Source organism: Anser anser (genome assembly GCF_964211835.1).
Source record: "Anser anser genome assembly, chromosome: 14".
NCBI lineage: Eukaryota > Metazoa > Chordata > Aves > Anseriformes > Anatidae > Anser > Anser anser.
Window position 1 is genome coordinate 17227217 of NC_139735.1, and position 27984 is coordinate 17255200.

At 34.8% G+C, this 27984-nt stretch overlaps 2 protein-coding genes across 27 annotated transcripts in view; both read right to left on the reverse strand.

Moving 5' to 3' along the window:
* TENM2 (teneurin transmembrane protein 2) overlaps positions 1-27984 on the reverse strand; it is a 1465234-nt gene that overhangs the window by 1361467 nt on the left and 75783 nt on the right. The gene's annotated exons all lie outside the window — the stretch shown is intronic.
* Positions 1-27984, reverse strand: part of LOC310881738 (uncharacterized protein) — a 796919-nt gene that overhangs the window by 91837 nt on the left and 677098 nt on the right. Inside the window, exon 8 of one of the 3 annotated variants that reach the window (XR_014572527.1) lies at positions 4270-27645. The exons of the other annotated variants lie outside the window; for them this stretch is intronic. The gene's annotated coding sequence lies outside the window, so the exon portion shown is untranslated. Of the gene's footprint in view, positions 1-4269; positions 27646-27984 lie in introns of those variants that run through there. 3 annotated transcript variants of the gene reach the window in all.

The window sequence follows — 27984 nt, forward strand, 5'->3', positions numbered from 1 at the left end:
ATGAGCTTTGAGCAGAATACTCATCACAATACATTCACATGATAGAGAGGAGAAGAATCGAACCAAACCAAAATCTGCTCCTTCATATTCCTTTTCCTCTGCCCCTTGCATTAAATAATAAAAAAATCCCATACACTGCAAAGCTCCAAGTGCAGTTTAAAGTATCATTAAATGGAAAAAAGGACTACTGGTCTTTGCCCCTGACGGATTCATCTACTTTTTTTTTGTTTTTTCTAAAGGATAAAAAAAGTCATGCCTAATGAAATATCAGCTTCAGAGTATCATTTGTAACAATTTTTATTAATTTCCTAATGTTCCACAATGAACATGGCATTTTTAGAACTAGAGAAAGATGCTGAGGCAGCTTACTGTTTCCTATTTCCAGCTAAAGTGCATTCATTTAGATGAATTATACTGGAGTGTCCAGTTCTAATATTTAACAGAACAAATATTTTCATCTCTTTATGCATTTATATAATATTTTATTAGCACATTTTTGCTGATATTTCTTAGGAAAAACAACAACGAAACCAGAAAGATTTCTTATCTGAAGAAGTACATGTTGACATTTGTCATAGTTCCCCACTTTCCAATTTTCCTGTGGAGAGAAGTTCTGTAGAGGTTTCATTACAGGCTTTGATTATGGGAGTCCTTTACTGAACTTTGTCACTGATAGACTCTAAAATAGTAAATTGCAAAGTGATCTGAGATTCATTATTTAGTAGACTGTGATATAAATCTATTCATAAATATTCCCAATATGAACAATGCCATCTGATTTTTATGTGCAAACGTGCAAAAATTTTCTATGGTAGAAATATAAACAAGCTATGTTTAAGATAAGTTTTTTCATTCTGCTTTCTAAAGTGGCCACCCCACTTATGACTTTCCTAGCATTTATCCCTGTGCTACCTATTTCTCAGGAAAGCTGATATTGGTCAGCTGTGCGCATGATGCTTGCCAGTACCAATTGCAAATGTCAAGGTTGTTCAAAGGCGGCGTGATAGATGGTAACTGCCAGTTTCAGAAGTTGGTATGTCCAAAAGTCATTTCAGGTAAGTGAACACATGCCGCAGGAAGCTGTTCTGTTTCCTCTGAATCCGCAGAAGAAGACAAATAATCTTAAAAGTGTCTTATGGATTCTTTTCTGTTAGAAGCAGGACACTAATGTGCAGGACAACTTTAAATGATTAGACACGTGAACTGTTTTGACATTTTTCAATTTGACAAAAATTTCTCTTAAATGTGATTAGGAAATAAAGTCCCCAAAGGAAGATGTGAAACCATGTTTATGTTTTTCACGTGGATCAAACACAATAGACAGAAATGTCAACATGTGATTGTAAAGAGTCAAACATAAAGTAGTGCAGGAGAAATAGTGACTTTAAAAGGAACTTCAGAAACTAATCACAAAAATTCACTGTGAATTATAAATTGGGTATTTAAAGTATGTCCGCAGTCAGACTCTCAGAGATATTATGTATGCATAGTTACGGGCCTGTTTTTTTTTTTTTTTTTTTCCCAGCATTCACTCTTGATTTTTTTCTTTGTGATCATGTTGACATTTAAGTGCAGTGGATTTGCTTGAGTTGCTGCATAATGATTGATTCAGAATGCATAAGAAAGCTTTGTTGATAAAGAAGGTATAAAAGAAGATAATCCCCCCTCCATGAGCATTTTTGTAATTTGTTTCAAAATGAGAAGCATAACATTAACAAACCTGAACCAAGTACATGACTCTCCATTGTAAATACCAGAAAGACAAAACACTGAATGTCCTTACCAAAAACATTTCAGTAACCTTATTAATAAATAAATAAAAGTCAAACTAACCACCTAAAAAATAAATTATTATAGATTCCATAGTTACCATTGTCATTCTTTATTATATTATTTATTCCTGCTTTTGTCTGGTTAAATGCACTGTTGATTTTTTGGATGTATATACATTACAAATCAGGAGGCTTATAGGCAAGTTTAGGTAGAACTAACAAGCCCTCCTCTCTAACAGCATTAAAATTCTGAAAGTTGCTGTTCTTAATTGTACATAGGCAGGACAATTTGTTCCAATGTTTTATTGCATTAATTTTGTATAACATTGTTATACATTATTAGCTTCTTACTAAACTATGTACTGCTGAAGCATGAAGTAAAAGCTTATACAAAAATCATCCTACAGTCTACAGTACTGCGTGGTCTAAAAAGTTTAAAATATTACTTTATGTTTAAATATTCATAGCCATGTAACTTGTGAAAAAGATTATGCAGGTTTGCAAGAACATGAGTGCAGTGGCAGATCTTCTGGAAGAAAAAAAAACAAAACAAAACAAAACTTAACTTTGGAATTCCATCCCACTTCTTCCCTAACTAGTTTAAATAGGAAGCTGGTAATATATGCTAGTATAACTCAAGGTATGTTCTTTCTCTACAAAGACAACATTTGTAGACAAACCTGATGCTTCAGAGTAAATTGACAGACTACTTAGAAAATGGAAAAAAATTACAAGAAAAACTCCCGCCCTGCAACTGTAAAGTATCTGTTTGACCAGGCTTTTTGAATTGTGCCTGTTCATTCTTAAGGTTATGCATGCCTATACCACACAGTGGCCCATGAGGATGGCATTTGGACTTCATCTAGAGCTCTGAATCTTCATTCAGCATGATCCTTCTAGTCTGCTATTTTTGCCTCCACCGATCTAAGCATAGCCAAGGAAGCCTCAAAACATCTGAAAACATCAAAACATCTGAAAACATCCTACTGCATTTCTATTTAGGTAACTGGAACCACAAGCTATCGTCAAACTATTGACACGAGAGGCAGGAATAGGACTGAAGGTGACCGGGGGCAGAGAGATGAGAAAGAGCTTTTAACAAAGTATCTCAAATTCTCCTTGTAGCCACACTGGTGAGATGTGGACTGGGTAAATGGATGATGAAGTGGGTGAATATTGGCTGGTTCAGCCTCTGGTCAGCAGTACAAAATGCAGCCAATGGCCGGTGTAGCTCATAGACAGATGCTAATACTATTTCATGTCCTTATTTACAGTCTGGACCCTGAGATGAAATACAGTTTTGGGAAATACCTTCTAGCTGTTTTGGGGAGTTCTGCAGGGACTGAATGAAGTCTTATGGTTAAAGAACATCTAAAATAAGCAAATATATTATTGGACTGCTTCTCTATTAGAGTCACTCTACATTTTGTAGAGCAACTATACTATACTGTCTGTAGCAACTTTGACCAATTATGTATTTCACTAAAGAATAATAAATTATTATGGTGATTTAAAATGTTTCTAATGTGAATATTCTGCTTAGAAATTGGTGTCTTTGTTCACATATTATCCATCACTGCATGGAGACAGGGTGGTATTTAGAACAACTTTCATCAGAATATGCTCAATTATCACTTCTCCATGACAAATGCATGAACATAAAGTGTTTTTTTTTTGTTTTGTTTTGTTTTAAGCTAAAATCTATAGTATACTAGGAAAATGAGAAGGTTCAGTGCAGATTGCTAGGTCTAATTACTGCATTTATATATACATTTGGAATAAATGTCTAATTCAAAGACCTGATGTATGTTGCTCACTCATCCTCATTATTCACAAAACCATAAAACAAATCAACAATTAATATGTTTCTGAAATCTCCACTGCTGTAATGAACCAATGAGAATAAAACTTTTTGGATACTTCAAATCAATGAAGAATCAAACACAACATTTCAAAAAGCTTACTTGGTGAAAATGTTGCCAGTAGAACTCATAGCTGACAGTCAGTCATACACATCTATTAACTCCAAACCTAGACATATTTCTGAGGAAAGGTATAATTGTTCATTAAAGCTTGATGTGTGATGGAAGGCAGAAATGTCACAGTTCAAAGTACAATGCAATCTAAAGAATTTATTTCAGATATTTCCTGTAACTCAAATACTAACTACATAATTCTTTAGAGAAGTTCTTTGAGTTTTCATAAGGGAAAAACAAAGCATCTTCAAGGGAAGGGCAGAAGTTTGGAACACTTCTAGAGAGAATATGTTTCAGGCAAGAAACATGCTTGCCCCATGCCTGTGCACTTCCCTGACTTCAACCATTGGCCACCATCAGAGGCAGGGTATTAGATTCAGGTACAGATACAGATCACAAATGCACGGGCATTTGGTGTAACTCTGCATAGATGCTATGTTTAAATTCTGCATAATTATATGTTTAAACTTCTGTTTATGGAGAAGAAAATTATGAAAAAACATAGAAGCAAAACACATAAAAGTATATATATATATATATTTGGTGAAAATTCAAAGAGAAATATAAAGACCTCAGAACTTATCAGTAGAAGAAGTGGAGAATTATAAAACAGTATAGTAAACAAAGTGATCTATGTCAAGAGGATATTTTCAGCCACTTGCATGATATATAAACACAGTGTCTACTAGCAAATTGAGGTTTTTTTCCACAAAATGTAGAAAAGTTCCAAAAGGGAAGTATAATAAAGCAATCCAAATTTTAGCAAATAAAACTTAAAAAATAAAACCAAATTAGTATTTTTGCTGATAATTCCAGGAGCTGAAGTTTCAGTAGGCCACTAAATGAAGATCTGTGTATTTGTGGGAACAGGAAAAATCAGCAGAAAACTAAGGAGTTGAAGTTGTGTTTTGACTGGACCAAAGATGGAATTATTTTTCTGAAATTATGCAGGGAGATGCTAACAAAGAAAGATAAACTCAGGGTGGTTCTTCAGAACTTTTTTCCAACGGGCAGGGAAGGAGAAGTTTTAGGTGAAAGCTAGAAAGTATATTCATATGGTTTATATGATGCATTTTCTATTAAAAAAAAAATGACAACAACAAAAAGACCACATTTTGAAAAGACTGTTTGGTAACCAGTTCATTGTCTAAAGGGAAAATAACATCAGCATTTCATCTAAAATTGAAGTAGATTAGCTAATCCATGGCATAGGCTACAACTCCATTGAGAACCCACTAATGAATAGAGCTTTGAGACCTGACAGATTTGAGAGACAGAAATCACATGCAGCTTACTGCTAGTGTGCAAACACCCGCTCCAGAGACAGGGAAAAAAAAAAAAAAAAACAGATTAGGGCTCCCCTCCATGAGAGATGCATTGCTAAGGAGGCAGTTTGATCACCGGACTTTCATAAAATGGAAAGTATTTCAAAAACTATACTGTAACTCTTCCTCACAGTGAATTCTGGAATACCAGAAGTCAAAATAGAAAGCATGGAAAATATGCAGGGGAAAAAGATGCATCCTTCCCATATAGTCTTAACAAAACATTAGTTCTTAAGCTAATACATTGTAGAAAGCACTAGAATAATTGTTAAACTCTTACTTCAGACTGAAAGGTTCATTAATTTTTTATGTCAGTGAATGCAGAAAACTTGACTAATTATGTATTATTTACTTGTCATATTTTTAAATAGCTTTTTTAGGCTTCCTCGGAAATATTGTGATGTACTATTCACCATTATTATCACTGCTAACTCAGAGGTTAAATGTTCATCCTTCCAAATAGGCAGAACAATAAAGGGCAGAGGAAAGGGCATCACTTCTCTTGAAAATGGTTTTGACTTCCCAGCCTAAAGTAACTTATTTTACTTTTTTTTTCTGATCAGCTGAACCGATGATTCTAACAGGAATAAAGCATTTAACTTTGCATTTCATTCTGCATTTGAGTTCTTTTGTCCCAACATCAGTAATAATTACTAAATTAATTTGAATGTCTTGCTTATTGACAAATTATTTGATGTATTTTTCTTCAAGATGAAAACATTCAGAATGCAACCAATCAAAACACCTTCTGCAACACACTTTAATACAGGCTTTATGGTAAACCCTCAATTAATTCCAAATGCAGCTTTGTAATTCTTTTTATTCTCACTTCTGCACTCGCAATGACACTTCAAATGTAGGACAGTGTAGGTAGAGCACTGATTTAAATTGTGTCTGAAACCCATTTTTCAATAGAAGATTGAATACATTTTAAGAAACTTACTTCTGAGGAAAATTTTAGTTGTCTTAGGGGCATGGGGTTAAAACAAAACAAAACGAAAAAAAAACAACTGAAAGAAATAGGGAGATTTGAAACAAAATTTCCAGACAATGAACGCTCAAAACATGCTGGTAATGTCCGTTTAGTAAGGCAATGACTCTCTGGAATGGAATTCTAACCAGATCCGGCACCATGTAACATGAAAATCTCTCCTCACTGTCTCCTAAACTGTTACTGTACTTTTTTCTGGAAGACAATCATCAGAATTCAGTCTGACTCCTTGCTAGTCACCAGAGAAAATAGTGAACTCTAATGACATTTTTCCTGTAGTAGTTTAGTTTCCTCTCCACTGCACACTTGCCTTTTCTTAGTGCATTATTGTTTGGAATTTAATAATTCCTGTTGGAATTAAAGTGGCAGTCTCCATCCCAAAGAACTCAGTGCATGTGAACAGAAGAAAAGAGCATCTGATGTCTTACTTCCCTGTAGGGCTTTTAAGAAATAGTTCCTATGTACCTCGTAATAAGAACATAATTTCCAGAGCAAGCAGCTGTAATGTTGAATAAATAATTTAACAGTGCAATCAGTTCAAAGATGCATAAATTTAGGGGAAGGATCCACATGCAGATCTATTGACTTTAGATTCTCCTTCCGAATGTGCCACCCACATAGAAGTGGTAAGTCAAATGGTAGATTTAAATGGATTGCCAGTTTCCAAGGTCTTTGAATATGCCTTCTCTAAAAAGGAATTTAAGTGTCAGCTCTGGAATAAAATACACTGCCTTTCGTATGAAAACAGTAAATAAAATTAGAGGAATAAAAGAAACGGAGATGATAAACATTTCTGTGCAGTATCAGAACAAACATAAAAAATGCTATTGTAGTATTATTTTGAAATAAAAGGCATTAGATTTCACAGGGTAAAAAGCACTTAAGAGAATGTAGATGGTAGAAGTTAGTACAATACACAGCCATTATAGGCTGTTAACATTATTTGTTAAGACACTTGAATAATGGTTTCCCATGACACAATACTGAGCAAGAATTGTATTCAAGAGGGGAGAGGAAATTTCCCACCAAAGCCACTGAGAAAGCTACTTCACTAGGCTTTGATTCAGGTCTTAATTCAGCTGAAATATGGCAAGATTTCATCAACAAATTTTGTAGTACGTTGAAGACATAAGAAAAGGCTTTAATGGCTTTTTGAAAACAGGCATTGATAGAGTGCCAGCTTCTCATTTTCACGACCATCATTATTGTTTGTGTAGATGATCCATAATGAATTTCACAAACGTTGGTACTGCAGATCTACTTTAATTTTTTTTTTCTTAGTTAACATAACTTTAAGTACATCTAATAAACAATTCTCTGCCTCAGTACGATGGGAAAGAAAGAAACATACATTTTTGATTTTTTTTAACTTAAAAGGAGCCATTCTGCCAGCATGATTATTTACTCTTTACTTAGAATCATCATTTGTCCTGCTGGCATTATGTGAGTGGCTTGCAATAATGGAAAATCTATTTGCTTTTATTAGAGCATAAGGTACTGAACCACTATAAAACTTATTGTCAAACTTGTGCTGGCTCTGCACAAAATGATTTCTAATGTTGTCCATTTTATTATGTTAAAATGAATTCTCTTGTGCAATTATTGTGCAATGGATCATGGGGGTAATAAGCTAATTGTTGCTTGTTTTAATTGCTTGAGTATGAAGTGTTAGCGATTTATAAGTAATGAAGAAGCTGAGATGAAGTCATAAAATACTAAATGCCCATAAGATCAAGTGGTGTACTTCTGCTAGGAGGAAGACTTTATTTCACAATGACAAAAATATTGTCTTTTCAGCATCTAAGTAGTGAGCTAAAGGCAGCTGAAGGAAAGAATCTTGGTTTCTTTCTAGTTCATTTTCAAGCAACAGAAAATCCTGGTTCACTTCAGTAAAATAACTGGTACAGCATTAACAGTACATATTACCTACATTGGATATGAAAAGGATGACCTGACTGTTGTTATGTATGACCTGTATGAAAATATTTTTGTCTAGGTTTATGCAGTCAAAGGACCTACACCAGTCAGTGTTCGATCAGTTGTACCTGCAACTGTTTTGGACTGGAAAACAGGTGGTCTTTTTTAGAAATTATTTATATTAGTTTAATCAAATAGAGTTTAGCTATGCATAATAAAGAATGAAGTTGTATTATTCATTTGTACTGTTTATAATAAAGCTGTCATGCAGTGTATGATTTCCCTTTATCCCAAAAACATAGCTATGAGAATTAGATGAAATCTTACAATTCCCCGTTGCAGTGGTCTACAGAGATGGATAAGAGAAAAGCTGTTTTGTTTCTTGACCTAATATTTTAAGTAAGGGTCTAAATTTCAAAGTCCTGATATAAATAAATCATTATGTATGAATTTCCAAGCATTATTTTTAAAATATTATGGGATTTTTACTCAGTAACTCTTAAAAAATTTGTAAATTACAGGAAGTAGAACAAAGTAGAACAAAGTAGAACAAAGCATCTAAGCATCTTTCCAAACTGCTAAAATATTTTGAATTTGCTCATCACTGATGCAAACTGGAAAAATATGGAACATTTAAACTTTGATTCAAGTCCACAAGCTCAAGGAATAAAGAAAATAAAAATCAAAGTTTCACCTGAAATAAATTTGAACCACTCTTCACAGCTTAACCATTAGTGATTTCTGGAACTTAATTTTCTGAATACCACTAGAATATCCTTTTTACAGAGACATTCTGGAAGCAGAGCATGCTGATAATCTGTTGTAAGGAGACTGCTCCAGCGTTCAAAATTGAAAACCTGTTTTCCCCAAAACAGATTTTTTGTAAGGGTTAATGCATCAATGCTTTTGGCTAAAAAATTAGTTTTACTTTCCCTCTGGAATATGTCAGTAATTCAACATTTCAAATTCCTTTTGCAAGGAAAGGATAGATAAATAAATAAATATAAAAATCAAAAAAATAAAAAAAAATATTAAAAAACAGAAGAGAATAATAATAATGAAAAAAATAAAAAATACAGAAGAGGGATAGTATGTCCCATGTAGTATGAATTACTGGGCTCTAGGAAATTTATAAGTTAGAGGGGGGCTTTTTGTATTGCTCTTTTACAATGAGTTCCAATTTATAGAAGTAATTAACTATTTTTGAGCAAGAGACCAAAACAATGATGGCTGCACAGGAAGACTATGGCATAATTCCTCACACTCTAGGCAAACATCAAAACTTTGTTTTCATTTTGTGTCTTACAGCTTAAATAAATATTGCATCCTGTCATTATAAGTTTTATAAGAAATAACAGGTTTGTGTGACAAGTTTCACTTTATTATTTTGCAAGGAACAAAAATTCATTAAAAAAAAAAAAAGTCCTCTCTATTTTCTCATCCTTACAAAAAAAAAAAACAACTGGCAGTCAGTCAACAATAAAAAACAAGTTGCAGAATTTCTGATGGAGTTACAAACTTCACTTTGAGTTCTTTAGTCATTTACATTCATGTAACACACCTTGTTCTGCATTAACACACAAAGTTGAAGATACCAATGACCAAACTCCAATGTCATGATTTTCTCATAAACCTAAGAATATTCTGGTTCTCTAATCAAAGAGATTTCATGAAAAACGTATCACGTTATCAGTAACATAAATCAATAACTACCTCTACAACAAATGCATGTGAATAGAAGAACTGCACAAAGTTGAAATTATTCTAACTTTACAAATTAAATATTGATTATTATAAAAGTAAGCACTCATTATCATTATGAATTATTATATTTTCAAAAGGAAATTATAATCATATATTCAATTACTTTTCCAATCTCATTAAGAACTCACTAGGTGGTTATAAGTTGATACTTCTCATTTCTGTAAACGTTTACATAGTTTTAAATAATATAGCCTTGTAAAGAATGTGAATCATTATGTATAACCATTTCAAACAAATATTGAAGCCTTTAAACATTTGTGCTGCTGTCATTAACTGTATTTACTGTGGACATACTGACAGACCAAAAATTGTACCTCTGTGTCTGCCGTGCCTGCCCTGAACAACTTTGAATCTAAAATGTTTGGACAAGAGAGACAAACAGTAGCAGTCATAAATATATGCAGAAGACTTCACACATTTTATGCTTACAGAGTAGATGGAAGCTAAGCATCTCCTGAAAACTGTACTAACTCATTAAAAATGTGTCTGTAGGCATGGAACATCATCACTACCCCCATGTCCCAGCTTAGAGAAAAGACCCAGGCTTTATCGTTCCTCTACACATACACACATAGAACGCCTTATGCTGAAGGGACACATAACTGCACTCAGTATAAAAAAATAAGAGAAAATATTCTACATCCTTATGAAAGAAGACTTAAGTTCTTTGACCACACTAAAATATATATATATATGGAAATCTGTTGTCATTGATGAACAAGATCTTTTTTAGTACTACATGTCAGATGCTTTCTTTCCACTTACAGTTCCACTGTGAAAACTGTGTTAGGATATCACTGAGTGCGAAAGCCCAAAATAAAATATTTTGTGAAACTGAAGATACGCACCCCTGCCTGGGTATCCAGTGAAATTTAAGATCATAACAGGCCCTAAAACGCAGCATTGTTTTCAGTTTAGGAAGATACCTTTTGCATCACACAACCACTAATTCTTTCCAAGACATAACACTGCACATGTCCAGAGTAATGTGGGTACTATACTGTATCTGAATGGCTGTTTACCTTCTATTACAGTGCTGAAGAGGAAATTGAGCTATATGTGTTTTTTATTGGCTTGGGATATCTATCTGCTATCTGAAATGACTTCCATTTCCATATCCATTATGTGAATTGGATGTGGAAATTACTGTCTCAGGTTTCTTGTGGCATCTGCACACTAATGCTGATAGCATGTGGACTCAACACCCCTTGGAAATAATTTTATGAGATCACTCACACCATTACATTTGATGCATTAGGTCTATTACATACTCACAGAGATCTCTGTCCTCACTACTGTAAGCTATATCCTTGATAGTGCTGATATCAAGGAGAGAAATTCAGCTCTTATTTAATCATAATAAATGTGATATTTCAGGGTAAAAGCAGTTCCTGAGAAAAATCAACTTCTTGGTCATAGATTTGCTGATCTCACCCTAAGCAAGACTGGTAACTTTTCTGTCTTCCATAATAACAAAAGTCAACAGGAAAATGCACTTACTGATCATCTAGTAAAGTTGGTTGTGATTTCTTCTGCAAGCATGAAATCATGCACCTACATTAGCTATAAAATGGTGCATAGAGATAACAGGCTCCTTCTGTCATGAGAGGAGTTCTGCTTTAAGGGATGAACGAGCTAAACCCATCACATATTGACAATGAGCTGTAGCTAAATGTTTTTCAAACTTACCAGATTATAAAGAGATAGCATGAAAATAAATCAATTTTATTAATTTGGCCTTAGTAAACCAAGCATACTATATTTATAGGACCTTCAGCAGCTCCAACAAACTAAATACTTGCAATAAAAAGTACAAGTAATCATCTCTATAACTAACTGCTCAGTTTTCACAGGAAAATTCTAAGAGTTGCTTGGTAAAACCCAGACACATTTATTTACATTTCAATCTCATGCATAACCGTTTAAATACCAGGTAAAGAAGTTAAAACTATGTTTTGGGCAAGGTTTTAAACCAGCAAACCTTTCTTATTGCATAAAATATTGTTTATCTTTTGTGAATTTCTTTGTTTCTGCTTTTCCTGTAATGTTTAACACCACAAGCACTGCTTCAGGCTGTTGTGATTTAAAGCAAATACACACACGTATGTTTTCCAGCATGTTTGTGACTTGGTTCACAGTTTGTGGTTTTTTTGAACTTTAGAAAGGCAGATCAGTGGGACAGAGTATGTGTTCGGCTACTCCCACTGAGAAATTTGGATTTATCTGAGGATAATTGCTTCATTCATCAATCCCAAAGTTGAAAGCCACACGCTACAATAGGTAACAAAGTTGATGTTGGATAGTCCTTCTCTTTCAAACAACACTGTCAGTACCAGGGAGCATGAAGAATGCTTGAATGAAAATGACTTTTAAAAAAACTAACATTAGTTGAATTTGGACAAGTATGTGGTAACTGACCATTGTCCAATGTAAGAAGATCAGCTATGTGAGTGGATGAGCTGTAACATCTTAGAAAGACTGTCTCTGATCTATGCATTTCAAAATCTATACTTTTCAAGTTATAAAAGACTGTATTATAATTTTCTGCTAGGAAGTTGCTTACCCACATTGGAAAATTTAAGGATGTGCTGCCTTTGGCTAAGTGCTTTGTATTATATGCATTGATAATAGGTTAAAGTTCTCAAGGTCTTTTTAAGTAATGCAAGTGCCAGAATTTCCATAGTTTAGGACAGGAAGAGGAGGAACAATTTGCTTTTTGCTTCATTTCTGTGCTGTTCTAGTACAATTTCATTGCCCTCTTTGGTTTGATGAGTGCAAAACAGATGGTGAGAACAGAGAAAATAAACTGGCTCCTCTGGTGTTTTGGTTACCAGCAGGATCCTGAGATGGAAATACTTGTGTAGCATGTAGGCTCCCATTTTGAACTTTTAAAATGTTATGGATATCAAATCATCCTAATTATGCATACAGTTAATAACAGATGCCAAAAATAAACACATTCTCCCTTGCTTTCACAAAATTATATAACATGAAGGGAAAATTTTATCAATATTTTACATATAAAGGTTAATTTATATGAGAAAACTTGAAATCACCAAAAACACTTTGTCAGGCATTATTCACAAATCACGAACTAAAAATCTTGAACAAAAAAAATCAGATAACAATCCAAGTAAACCATCCATAATTACAACATCTAGGAGATCAGTAGAGCTGTGTGGAGCTTTTGCTGCAATAGCAGAACTGGTCAAGAATATCTAGAGAGCTGTAATAGAGGTTAGTATAACAATGAGACTTAACTGGAAGGATTATGGGTTCTAGAAAAAAGCAAAGGAAAAAAAAAAAGCAGCCAATGTTTCTTAATCATATTGCTTTATGAGAGCCACATTGCATTTCAAATGAAAACACAAAGAGGAGAAAAATGCAGTTTGCTTCAGAATACAGGCTGAGATGGAGCCTGCAAACTGAGACCAGTGCCAAGATAGTTTGCATATCTTTTGGGTTTCATTTCTTTTCCAAGCTCTGTGTGGAAAAAGGGAAGTAATTTTCCCTGGAGAGTTTTTTATTTAGCATTATTTTCTGAGTCTTGTGTTAAGGGGAAAAACATTGCAGAAGCCATAAGAAATTATTGATGAAGCTGTATTATTTCCTCACCATATGTTATTAAGTGACAAAACATTAGTGGAATATGTCTTTTCAAGAAAGATTTTCAAAGACTCAGGAGCTTTGTCAAACTAGTGCAATCATCTTAGATGTGCCAACACAGAAATATACTTTATTGCTTTTGGAATTAAGAAGTATACAGGTGAGTGGGAGAAAATCATTGACTGTTTTTGCATGTTCTTTTTCCCCTCAATCTCAAATGTTCCCTGATTTTAAGTACCAGCTATCCATATTATCCATAGTTTGTGAATACAGAGATGTGAACATTATTGACATGGACATCTTAGAAATCACGCATTTGCTCTTTTAGCTGTTGAAAAATATTAGTTGAACATGTTAAGCATGATAATACAAATTCAAAGTAGATGTCATGTATCATCATGTGCTGTCATCTAAAGAGGAACCCAAAATAACAGCCTAATGAGAATAATGACTAGGTTAAATCTGTGCCAATGTCCACTTCTATCATCATTTCATCTGTTTGTGACATCTTCTTTCAAAAGAAAGAGCTGCACTATTCACATTTGATATTAGATATTCTGACCTAAAAGTGTATGATACTAGTTAGGCCTTTCAAGAATTTAGCAAGGCAATTCCACTTTTATTGGGGGCACATACAAAAGCAGAAAGAGGATGTACATGCAACAACATGAAAGATTATAGGAAATATCTGTTACATTTTACAGAAAATATTAGATTAATATTCAACTATTTTTAGAGAGATATTGTTACAAAAATGGGAAATGGCACAAATAATCCATCACAATGACAAAGATTTATTTTTTTTTTTTTTTAAAAGGGGAGGTTAATTATATGTGAACATTCCCTATGGATATCTCAGGAGATATGTCTCAGTCTATTTCCTATTGACAGGTGGTAGTGTAAATTAAATGTGGTATTATGAATTCAAATTGGATTTCAACTGCTCATCATCCATGCTGTGGCTTTAGAATAGGCTGAGATGATTGTAGTCTAAAAGCCGTAATGAAAATGGGTATCTTTTGTGCCATTTTCTAGTCTTTTTTTTTTTTCCTCTCTAAGAGGATAGATTTACGATATTCATATAATATTTATCATCTCAGAAATGTATTATTCTGGATTGTATACATGTGTTACTTTTGATTAGCTGAAGCAATAAATGCATGCTCCATGGAACAAGTTTAAAAACACAGCATTTTTGGGGTTGGGTATTTAAAGTGAACAAGTATCATATCCTGAGGATTAGTTTTCAGTCATTATGAACAGAAATGTTGCCATAATGTTATATTAGGGGTTACCAGTCTCAAAATAGCCATAAGACTCTTGGAAAAAAAAAAAAATCTATCTGTATATCCTCCAAACACAGGCTAATTTAGTTATTCTAATAAACACAAGCCAAATGCACACAAACACCACACTAAACACTCCATTCCCTCTTTCTCGGTTCCATCAGTTCCATTTTTACCTCTTGATCTTCCAGTTTTTAACTTGCTTCAGAATCATGCAAGTTATAAATACATTTTAATGCTTGTATATATGTAAGCAGCAACACAGGCCAAGAGATGCCCCTTCTAACAATGCAGAAAAGGAACAGAAACAAAATCACTTTCTTGTAACAGTGAAAAACAGAAGCTACGGTAAGAGGAAAAATATTAACACTAAATGTCTCTCTCTTATGCTCACTATGGAATTTTCCTTATCCTTTTGCTTATCTCCTTGCTTCCTGCAACTGGCTCAAAGGAGCAGTAAAAAATCTCACCGTAACAATGCATCTGGGAAAGAAGCGTCTATAAAATATGCTAGGATTGCAGTACTGGAAAAACAGCAATCATTTTACAGATACACAGATAGTGCAGAATCAAGTGTTCATAGAAATCCATTCTCTCAAAAGGATAGAAAACCAGCAAAAAATGAGTATTCATGAGTATTCACCCCTCCTACTAGGATTTCAATGTCAAACATGCCAAAGTTAGAAACATCCAGAAACAATTTAGCTATTTCATCTTCTAGAATGGGTCTGTGCTACAATCTCTGCTAAGTGTAAAGGACAGATAGACAGCGCTAATTAATACTAACAGCTGTGATGATTTTACAACCACAGAAGCAACAGGTTCTTATAATGAGCCTCCATCACAGATTAAATTTAAAATAGAAGACTCCTACCACCAGAATATTCACAAATACAAGCTTTAATTCTTTATCTAGCAATCAGTTACGAGCATTTTGTAGGACTATACTGATTAACTTAATCTGTCGGATATTTGCAAACTGGACTTCACAGTTTGCAAATGTCTTCATTAAACAAAACAATTACAAAAGTATCTGATTCAAAATGAATGCTAATAATTAAGAACAACAACAACGCCCCTCCCTATGCAAGCTTCAGTTCAAAGGAACAGTGTGTTTTTCTTTATTGTCTTTATTAACATGCAATTATCCAAGACAGTTGGAATGATTTAACATAAACAGAAAAATAAAAAGTCCTGAAGAAGGAAAGGACTTGTGCATCTTGATTATACCACCTAATTTAATTAATATATTTCTCATACCATCTGGTCTGATTCACTCAAAATTTAACAAAGTAGATCACAATTAAAACATTATAAATCTAACAAAAGTTAAGACTGAACACTTTAGATTATACCATCATTGTTAAAATCTGGGCTGTCAGTAAAGTGACAGATGATTCCACGGAAGCTAATTCAGCAGATACTTTACAATGCTCTCTTTGTTAAAAGCATCTGTATATTGATTTCCATATTTGTATCTTAAGACAATGGCATGCTTAGAAAAAAAAAAGCCCCATGTACAAATGAGGCATGGAATATCTGTCACTTGTCAGATCTTGCCTCAAATCTGGAGACACATAAAAATGTCAAGAAATAAAATATTTTATAGCTGCAGTCAATAGCTAACCAGGGTATTTTCTTCTGGGAACCAAAAAATTATTTGGAGAGGTACACGTCTTCTTTCCCATTAAATTTTATTGTAATTCAAAATTCATTCTGAAATGCATTTTTTGGTATCAATTTAATTTCCATCAAAAACAGCTACTCCAGTTCTACAAATGGGCTTTACGTTATGAAAATTCGTGACCAGGTCAGCAGATGAAGGAGAGACATATTAATTATATTTATCTATTTTTGGTCAAAATTGGTTCAGGTCATACTGACAGAACTGGATTCAATATACACACGCCAAAAAAAAAGGGGGGGGAAAAAGGAAAGAATATTCTCTTGTTTATTAAAATGCAAATAAGAACAATCAGAATGACAATAATAATTACCATTATTTCTCCTGAACATCTACATACAAATACAGTATGAAAATATATGGATGGAAACATTTATTTTAGTCAGTTCCAGCCCCACCCCCCTTTTTTTAAAATGAAATGCCACACTGGTTGGGTCACAAAATAGGTCATTTTTCAACAAAGTAGGCAGAAACCAGCAACTCATAAACCACAGGGCTTGGAAAAAGGTGGTGACTTTCCTACATGAATGATCCCCCAAAGGCACAAGAATTCTCCCAGACACAGGAGACTGTGATTAAGAGTCTCATAGTAAAAATTACATGTTTCCCCAAATTTCTAACAGATAGAGAGGTACCTTTCAATTTTGAAGTGGTAAGTATCACAAGCTAACAAAAGAGAAATGTCACTTGTAATAACCTTAAATACCATAAACTATAACAAGATGGAAAGAGTGTTCTTCAATACTTAACATAGCACAAGGATCCAATACTACCCTGGTACATCAGATACAGCAGCCCTGATTTCTATTTATTTATTTTTTGATACATTCTGTTCTGCTCTTCACCTTTCAGCAGCAGAAGTACAAGCCTTCAGTCCATAATGTTTGTGAGATGGGAAAAAAAAAACCAAGCAAACAAAAAAACAAACAAACAACAAAAAACTTCTTAAAATGAGAAATAAAAAGCAATTGATGTATCAATACCAGATTTATGTTTGCACAGTACACATAACAGTCTCTTTCCTAGGTGTGAATCCAATCCACTGAGAATCTGTCTGGTGTAATATGATAATGTTTGTATTTATTCTTTTCTTATCCTTCCAAGCACAGAAAAAAGGAGAAAGTGATACTACAGATGAACACAACATATTGCCAATGGCATCCATTTTAGGAGCATGGGTGCATACCCCAGGCTAGCTTTTAATATGCTTGGGCTGTAATGGAAGAACATATCTGCTATCATCGCAACCCACCCGAGAATCAGTACCCCACTAGCCCTGACAATGCAAAGAAGAAAGAGGGTTTTCTCTTATACTAACATCAGTTAATTCATCCTATTTGAAGTACCATAGTTTTGAATTAGATGTAATTGAAAACCTGCAAAACAGGATGAAATGGAGTTTTAGCTGAAATAGTAAATAATGAGAGATAAAGTGATGTGTGTTACCAAATACCATCTATCTGGATTCCCACCAGTTAAACAAATGTCAAGGTATTGATCTGTTCATGCAACAGTTCAGGAGAGCTTAGTCTTGAATTTCCTGCGGCTCTCAAGGAATCCAAATACAGCTCTCATGCCAGGGCTATATTGCATGTCTGAAAAAGGAGCGGGCTGATGTTGAGGCTATGGGGTGTATCAGGATGCCTGGTTACCACATGCAAGACACAAGATACAAGGGATTTTTTGACTAACCTCATGAACTAATCTGCCCGCTCAGAAAGGACATAACAGCACCACTGGAAGAGTATGGGCATCTCAGCGACCTGTTCCTAGACCTATTCACATCTCCCCATTCTTCTCTCAGGTGCAACGTAAATATGAGAAGATTTAGTTACATTAGAAAACATTTGACATCGGTTCAGCAAGGAAGTCTGACAAGTTCTGTATTAGGCACTAACTGCCTTTATGTACTGAATCCATTCCCAATGTACATTTGAGAAAATGGTGTACTGAGAATGGTCTCCTGAGAAGCAGACCCACAAGAAACCAAGGGCAAAGCCCATGGTGGAAGCCAGCCTGCCCCAGGTGTGGTCCAGCCAAAGGGGCTGCAGCTTTCCTCAGCTGGAAGCTCCTGCAGGTGGCACGCTTACACCACATTGTCATCATAAAACTTTTCTTACGGGAATTCAGAATTCAAAAATTATTACGGAACTCAGAAACCATTCTTAAAAAAAAAATGTGATGCAGATATTAATTATTTAGTTTGGGAGCCTGAATAAAAAGTATACATCTAATGTAGCTGTGACTCAAACTACTCTATCCAATGCTGTTTCACTTAAAAGGAGCCAAATCCACCATTATTAGCATCATCTTATTTTGAATAGCTGCTCAGTCTTTTGTGAGTTGCATTTCAGTACCTCAGGCACCACTTGATTTAAGAAGAGAATTTAGAAGCACAGGAGATATGCTGATTTCCTGGCTTATTATCCTGCCTAACTTCTCTTTTATTTTTTCCTTTTCTTCCTGTCATACACTGAGAAGGTCCCAGATGGAATTTCTAAATTAAAGCACTTGTGCCCACTGCTCCCTACAGAAAATATGCTAGGGGAGAATGTCTGTGGAGGTACAAAAATCAGGTGAGGAGTTAAAGGGAGAACAAAAGGTATCAGTGGGAATCTAGATGAAAACAGGTGGGAACTGAGAAGAAGAAAGACTGTGCACAAAAGAATAAATATTAACTGCCCTCCTATACATAAATGCCCTTGCAACAGAAAATGGTGCTCTCAAACTACTTTTTACCCACTTCCTACTAAAAGAGACAAATGTAATCTCCAGCTTTTATTAAAAAGTAGATCGATAGCTTCTTCACAAGTAACGATTAATCTAAACATTTTCCCTTAATTTTTCTTCCATTTTTGTAATAAATGCTCTTCTCACTGAAAAACGTATTCAGCTTCTTCTTGCCGTTTCCATTTTGAAACGCAGAAGTGAGCAGTGCCCTTGGTGGTAGCAGGGAACAGGGCCCTGCTGGCACTGCCGCGTGCCGTCAGCTGCTCTCTGTGTCCACACCTGAACCCAGAGCCCAGCGAGGCAGCCCCGGGGCTGGCAATGCACGGGAGGCTGCCAGCAGCGCTGTTGTTTCACTTTCACCACCCCCTGTTTTATTGCTAAAAACTTCTGCCCTGCTCATATACAGCATCGCTATAATTTTATTACAAACATTTAGTGTAGCAAAGTGCATTACTGTAATATTTTGCTTTTAGCATACTTGTTACTTGTAATGACCATAACAGGCAATAAAATCTGTCAAGTTTCTAATGTTTAGCTTGGTTTAATCAACGCTAGGCCGCAGTTAAGAAGCAGAATTGCAGATCCAATAATTTAGAAGCAGATTCTTTGCCTCACTGTCAAGTTTTTAGATCCTGCTTGCTAGTGATTTATAGCTGCATGTTCCCTGCCTTATATTAAAAAAGAGAGAGATGACTAACTACTCCAGAATCATAAAAGTAATTGGAAGACTACTTTGTAGCTTCAAGGGAAATGTAATAAAACAGATTCTGAAAGACTCCTTCACTGGAGGGGTATTGGTAGGGCTTTGTGGAGCAAACTTGCATGGCACGACGGAAAAATCAGGCCTTTATTCTTTAGGCAGCCACCTTCTCACCTTTTAGATAAACTCATGCAAATGAAGAAAACGAGCACTGTTCGGTAACTGAAGTAACAGCGTGGAAACAAATGAGATGAAACATCATCCTCAGCTCACTGTAATCACGTACAGAGTTGAAGTAGATGAATGAGGGACATCCATAAAAATTTCACTGCCACTAGTATTTTACTTTTTTCACCCTCTGCAGTTGCAGAGAATGCATAATTATATGTGGTGATTTACATTAGAGAGTAAATGCAAGTTCCTTTCGTTATTCATGCACAGGTTAGATTAACTTTGTGTATCAAGCCATATATAAAAATGTAATCATTTCATTGTCAGGAGCCTAAAGCTAATGTTAATTACAGTTTGAAACTTCGATTATTAATGCATCTTTACCTATTGAAGTGTGAAATAAGCAATAGTAGTTGGAATACACCAATTAAATTAGCTTTTGAGACTGGAATTCATAAATAGGATACTATCTTGTATTTACAGTTCAAATTGTAACACAACATGCAAGAGCTGAAGAGTTCTGTTTCTAAACAATAAGACTGTAACATTTATACAAATACGGAAAAATCTTGGCCTTTCTCAACAAACCTATTGCTAAATTACAAATATGTCCTGTGGAAGCAGTTGCTGCATTAATTCTTTCAGTCAACTACTAAAAAAATCAAGCTAATGTTTCTTGTAAACCTTGCATTAATGCACACAACCACATTCTCTATAAAGGCAAATGAATTCTATAGCTAGAACTAAGCAAATGATGAATACGGGTATTCAAGAAAAGTAATTCAAAGAATTAATAGATTCTTTGTTACCTATAACTTTCTTGTCCATTTCCTAGAATTTCATTCATTTCATTTTGTTCAGTTAGAAAATCATTGAAAATGTATCACCTAATAAGTTAATATCTTAAATACTTGGGCAATAAAATGTACGTACAATTAACAGGGAAGCAGCAATGTTTTCAATATATTGTACTTATTCAAGGAAATAGAAAAAATAAAATTGCATGTAAAAAGAATGCCTTGAAAACAACATATTTCAGCTTCTGTAGAACATAAAGTGTTTCTGACACTTCTGCCAGTTATTAAACTTTTAAAAAATTTGTATCTCCAGCTCAACCATATTAAGTTCCCTGATGTCTTTCGCTTCCCTCGTATACTCTCTCACTTGATAATACCTGATTTTACCAGTTTAGTTATTTCCCTTTCTCAATGTTTATAGATTATTGCTTTTTAAAATTACTTTTTCAACAACTTGCGTCTTTCTTCTACTAGTGTCCTTACAGCTCTTCAAACTGCATTCCTTCCACTACATAGCACCTTCTTTTAACCTCTTTGAAAATCATAGCCTCATACTTTACTGCTGTTTGCTTCTTGTTTTAAACGGTTAAAAGTTTTTGTTTGTTTGTTTGTTTTTTTAACAAATTTATCACAGGGTGCCATTTTACCCTCTATTTTACCTTCTGCATTGTAACTTTTGACTTTTCTCATTTTGGCCTACTATATGATATAATATCATATCCAGATAGTGCCACAGGAAGATACTTAACTCCACAGAAACACATGAATCTTCCATCTTATTTGAGTTGTCCATCTTTCAATTTTTCATTAGAGCTTTCTGGTGGACTTCTTAGGGATACTTCCAGCAAGTACACATATTGTAGCATGTGTTTACTCTCTCCATTCAAAAACAAGTTTTGCTTGAGTCTAAACCAGCAAACAGTACTGAACAATATATGGTTGAACACATTCTGCAATATCCCATTTCCAAGGACAGACACTTCGCTACCTAAAAGTTTGCTACAGGGAGAAGTTTTGTCTGAAGCGGTGACCATCTCAAGCCTTCAACATGAAGACTGATAACCATGGAAATCTCGTACAAACTGATGCAACTGCAGGTATTGTTATTGCTGTACACTTATTACTGCTTCTGTGCCATGGGATAGGCATGCTCCCCCCATCAAGTTGTACACAGCAGTCAGGGACAGTCAAGGAAAGGCAGCGCGATTTCTAAAATTCTGTACTTATATATGTATAATTTTTTGTAACTGGCAAGATGGTCCTCATCCTCCAGTATAACTAAAAAAAACAACAACCATATGGTAAAAATAGTGGGATTTTTGACACACACTTTGAACAAGTCCTCACCTAGGGAATGTACTTGAAGACTGATTCATAATTTTGTTCATGTTTTGTATCATCCTATGAATTTTCTTATGACTGGCATTGCCAAAGTATTATACATTAACATTAATTAAATTAAATTTCTACTGAAAAGAAGGCGGTAAAATATCAGTCCAGAAGGGAATGATTTTAAAGATTTTTTTAATTATTTTTTCTATGCTGCTGTTAGTTTGATTTTTTTCCCAACTTGTCATTACTGAAATTTGTGAATTGCGCACCTCAGTAAACCATGATCAGTTCTTGACAAAAACATTACTTGTTTAAATCAATCTATCCATCATCAAAAACTGCAATCTGTTTTTTTAGACATCTGAGTCCATAGTCTCATCTACACGAGTCCATATATGACGCATTTGCAGTTAGTATGGAAGCTTATAAATCTTTGCCATAAAGATTTTATTATTTTTTTTAAGAAACATTTTTGTGCAATACATTACTCATTATCAGTTATAGACAGCTTTAATTACAGGTACTAACTTAGATTGAAAGAAAAAGTCTGCACAAAGTGATCTAATAAACTAGATATGAACAAGAAGCATGAAATGACAACCTGAAATTAGTATCATAAAAGGAAATTGTTCTTCAAATTTTGAAGTAGATCATAAGCTTAAATTAAAACAAAGAATATCTTTTTTAGTGCTTCTTAGAAAACTCACTTCTTTGAAAGCAACACCAGAAACCTTCTTAGTCCTATGGGATCAAAAACTGGGGAAGAGTGAACAATAATTAAGTACTGAATCAGAAAAGGATTTTCTACATCTTTCTGAAGGAAAGAGTACACTGGAGAAAAACATTTAGGTAGTGAAAATAGTGTGGAAATGATTTAACTCCTACATGCCACTGAGAAATGAAAACATCAGATAGCTATAATTCCATCATTAGATCAGTTGCTTTTTTTCTTTTTTCTTTTTTTTTTCCCCCTCCTGGAGAAAAATGTCTGGTGATGAAGGAGTAGATCATGGTTTAAATTAACATAACAAACTAACACAATTTAAGAAGTACTGACTGACACATTGCTTTTGTCTTAATAGTGAAGTGATTATTCCAAATAGAAAGCTACTAAGAAGACTCATCCATTGCTTGGATGATGTCCTGGATTATGATACTTCTCAAACAGAGCAGCCTAAATTGATTCTGGCTACCTCTCCAGTTCCCAAGCTCCTGATCTGTATGATAAAGGAGGTAGCCAGTGGCTAAATCTTTCTCTGTGCTATCAGCGCTCTCTTTCCTTTAAATAGAAAACAGGAAAAGAAAAAAAAAAGCCATAGACATGTACATAAATAATCACACACATTTTTACTGGAATATTTCAGGAATGGAACAATACCAAGAAATCATCAATTTGGATCACAGGTTCTATTCTGAACCTGAAGCTTTCTTAATGAAAGACCAAAAAAAAAAAAAAAGGACAAAAAAAAGTGCTGAGAAGTCACAGATTTAAGTAACAACAAACAAACAAACAAACAAAACACATACACACAAAACTATTACCCTTTAAAGAAAAATTAACATTTTTCTCTCCTCTCTATACTGATTCAGCTCAAGTTAAACATATCTAGACCTGAAGATGTTAACTTTCCTTAAGCTTTGAACTAAGTTTGAAAGTTATTTCTGTTCTGCCTTATGGACTATTGGTACAGCTGAACACAAAATCTTACGGTTAGTGATTTCCATGTACAATGATACCAGTTGTGAAATTTTGAGAACAAAGCTGCTAAAATATGTTCCTAGATTTAAGGAGCACACTCATTTAGGCTAAATCTTTAAAAGTTTGCCATATCTGAGATACATTTAAACCTTTCCTCCAGATCTCCTTCTCAACCAAACCCTTTTTTTCCTCTCAACTCCCAACTTATTGTCTCTTCAAGCTTCAATCAATTTTATGATCCTTCTTATCTTTGCCATCTGCTCAGAGCAAGGCCTTTTCATCCCATACTATCTTATTCATCAAGTTTCATTCCTTTTGCCAAGGACTTTAAGTCTGGCAGCTCAATGTCCATGAGAGTAAACTCTATCTTCAGAAAACATTTTCTTGGAAAGCGGGTATTCAAATCTCACGGGGTCAAGCTTAAGTAGCAGGAATTTGTGTGCTGTGTAGAACTTTTGGTTCAGAATACAATTTTAGATTGAGAAATTAACCAAAACACCCCCACTTTTTGTTTCTAAAGATACTTAAAACCCAGCACAGAAATGTTTGTAGTATTTCAGCATTTATTTGATGACCTGAAAGTAATCTCAGAGCATTGTCCAGGTTTTTAGTCGAGCAAGTTCATGAATCATATCCTTATGCTCTGCCTGATCCAGACCACTGGTATTTGCTCACTTTTGTAAGTGCTGAAGTGATTCATTAAATTATGGAATAAGAAAGAAACACTCTAAGGCCAGCTTTTACAGCAGTTGGCAATGCTTGCTATTACAGTGCATATTTTAAAACCACTCGTTGCCGAATAACTCAGTTACAATGCAAAGCCATTACACTCTTAACAACCTACTATTAAGTGTAGTAACAAGGTATCTCATGAAGACTCAGTACTGTCTGAAGTCATGACCAATTTTTATAATGATGATTAGGATAGGAAGGAAGAAGAGCTACAAACAACAGTAATGTTTGGAGAGAAAAATCAGTGAGTGATCAGTGAGTGTCCCTCCATTTGGGATAGAAAAAAATTCTCAAAAGATGAGCTTAATCTTACATGAGCTAGACTACCACAGAAACTAAAAGACATTATTGAACTCTAATGCCTTCACCAAGCCTAGTCTAATTCAACCTCCCTGATATTTTCAGGAGAAGCTGAATGATTCTCTCAGCAGCTCTGAAGTAGTCAGGATGCTAGAAACGTTGTGGCCAGCTGCTGTGTTGATCTTTCATAAGGGTCAGACTGCACTGGTCCAGAGAGGTAAGGTGCAGAGAAAGGAATAATGTAAAAGTGCAGCTTTGGGCCTCGTTTTTTGTTGTTTGTTTGTTTCCTCTCCCCTGGACACACAACATGACTTAGCACTCACAGAGCCTTTGAGCTCATAAAGGTTCACAAAGTGTGAAGGAGTGTTAGGAAGTAGCTGTGGCTTGTTCCCTATCTGTGTTTTCAGGAAATGCAGTGATGTGCATTAAAGACATTAATGTGGATTTTATTAAACAGCAGAAAATGAACATCTAATAAACAGATACATTTCTGTTAGTACCCATTACATATGACTACAGACCTACAGTACTATTTTCACTACTGGACTACACTTCCAAAAAAAGTGTTTTAAAAAGAAGGTGGGGAAGATAAATGATAGTGGAATTAACTGAGGTTCCTATAGCCTTTCTACTCAAACTATGAAAAAGAAACTTGAAAGATACTTTCTTAAGTTAAACCAACCCTGATGAGAAGACACATGGTAGGAGACAGCTTTTCAATTGAGCAAATAAAGACAGTAGAAATCTTAACTTTAGTTTTCAGGTGGAAGGATAAGGAGAATGTATTTAAAAACAAAACAAAACAAAAAAACCTTCTGTAATTCACCTACATGCTACAATTCAGCTATTTTACTCAGCAAAATTCCTCCTCATTTGTGTGCAGAAATACATACACCTTGGTGACAATGGCTCATGAAATTCTCTAATATCTATGTTTCAGAGACAGGTTTCATAAAACAGTATCAAGACAATACGCTAAATGGTTTTGTCAAATTTATTCAATCACTAGCACCATAAATTGGCAAGCTTTCAATTATTTGAGATATTGCTTGCAAAGTCTCACTGTCCACTTACATCTAACTTTAGTGAGTACTGCTAAATTTACAAAAATGTTTCTTGCTAACTCTTACTAGAATGAGTTGGTTCAGTGCTGGTCCTATTAGGAAGCAATATCCTCAAGACAAAATGTTAATTGCCAGAGCAGAAACTCAGTGATGATTAAAAAATCCCAACAAATTAAAAGATTAAGCATGGCCATGAATTAACATCAAGTGACTTTAGGATCATATATTTATATTTTAATAATAAATTCAGAATATTTCTCCTACATTCGTGAATTAGTCTTCTTCAGTTACATGTACTACCATCTTGATAGCAGCAATAAATGATAAATGGGCATAACAAGTATGAAAAAATTGAATTCCATCCAAATTGCCCAGTCTTCTCTCTAAATGCCACTGAGAATCGGTACAAGTGATAAAATCTTAAGTGAGTACCATCAATTAGATGCAGTTATAATGAAATAAGCCGTATCATAATGTAATCTGAGCAGTGAGAACTTTTGAGGATGAAACCTCAAATGAGGAAATGGTGCTGGGAAAGATTTCTGACAGAAACTAGATGAAACTCCCTCATTATTATTTTTTTTTTTTCCTGAAATGAGTAGTTATGAGCCCATTCTAGTTTATGATAGGGCTCTTCCTTCTACCTTCTCTGCCTTCTTCCCTCATGCCCCCAAATTTGGTGAAACATCTGCAAATAAGAGCATACAAAGAGCAAGCTGAATTGGGCACACTTCCAACTACAAAAGAGAAAATCTTCAAGGAAAGAGATCAAGTATCACTTTCTTTGAGCTCTGTGTTATAGTACTTCTGTATGAGAATGACTCCAAAGCCATGATGCAGCTGTTTGAATATTAGGAGGCATAATGAATAGATTTTATTCCATTTGTAAACCACACTGGATCCCTGATAGCAAATAAAACCAAAAAGTAGAAATCTTCTCAGAGCACTGATGTGGCCCCAGAAGATTTCATTGCCCATATTTGTTGCTTTGGGTTATGTCAGTTTGTTTTATAGCTGCAGTAATTTTAAATGCATTTTCCTCTCTTGTGAGATGCACTCTTTCAACTTTCCTTGAGGGAAGCTTGAGGCACTGATTTATGGTCAGATATGTGTGCACATATCTGACCATAAAACACATTGTACTCTAGTATTTACTGCTAGAAGACAGACAATATTCCAGATTCAGTGTCTGGGTTATATTAGCCTTCTTGCTGCATGAAGGTACCAAAAACATTATGTTTTAAAAAAAAATCAAAAAAAATCTAGCTTTATTAAATTAATCCTAAAGGTTTTGCAAATGTAGCACATCAGTCTCCATTAATAGTCAAATGGAAAACTTACTTTGGAGAACCTACTATAATTATTACTTTACTTATAAAGGAATCGTAAGTTTGGAATTTTCAACCCACCCCTAGAAAAGGAAAGGAGGCTGGAAGCATTTAAAATTTCATCACTTTCCATTAGCAGCTTTAAAACACTTTATTTTTCCTTTAGTGTATAGAAATGGGATAATAGTGCTAAAGAGTTAGGTAGGTGTAGACAAAGGAATCATCCGTTCAGTAAATTCCAAATTTCTTCCTACAGTTTTGAGTTAGAAACAAACCCAGGAAACTCTGAATGCAAATGAAAATGTAGGCCTCCCACCTGTTACGCTGCCTCTGTGCAGCACTTCTGGGGCTTCTGGGTTTGTCAAAGGAGGCACAGCAGGGACCTGCCAGCCTTACATGCTGCTGGCCCCTTCAGTAGCCTTCCCTGCTAGGAACTGAGGCCTGGCTGGTGGAGTGAGACTCTGCAGCATCCTAACAGAAGGACAGATTAAGTCAGCAATGTAGATGAATACCAATTTGGTTGGACTGTGTCTACTTTTTGTCGTCATCCAAATGAAGCACTGCCATGCAACATCAAAATTTCAACAAGTTGGTGTTCAGAGAGAATTTCCAAAATCTCGTTATATACCACAGCAAAGGTCACTAAAATTTAACAGCACAACAGTGTCAGCATAGCATTGCCTTGTGGTGCATAGACACAAGAAATACATGAAAATATGTGAAGAAATGGGTGAAAAGAGACCCCTTCCATGAATACTCTACATTTGTTGTATGAATATGGATTGTTTGACTGCCATTCTCTATCAGTGG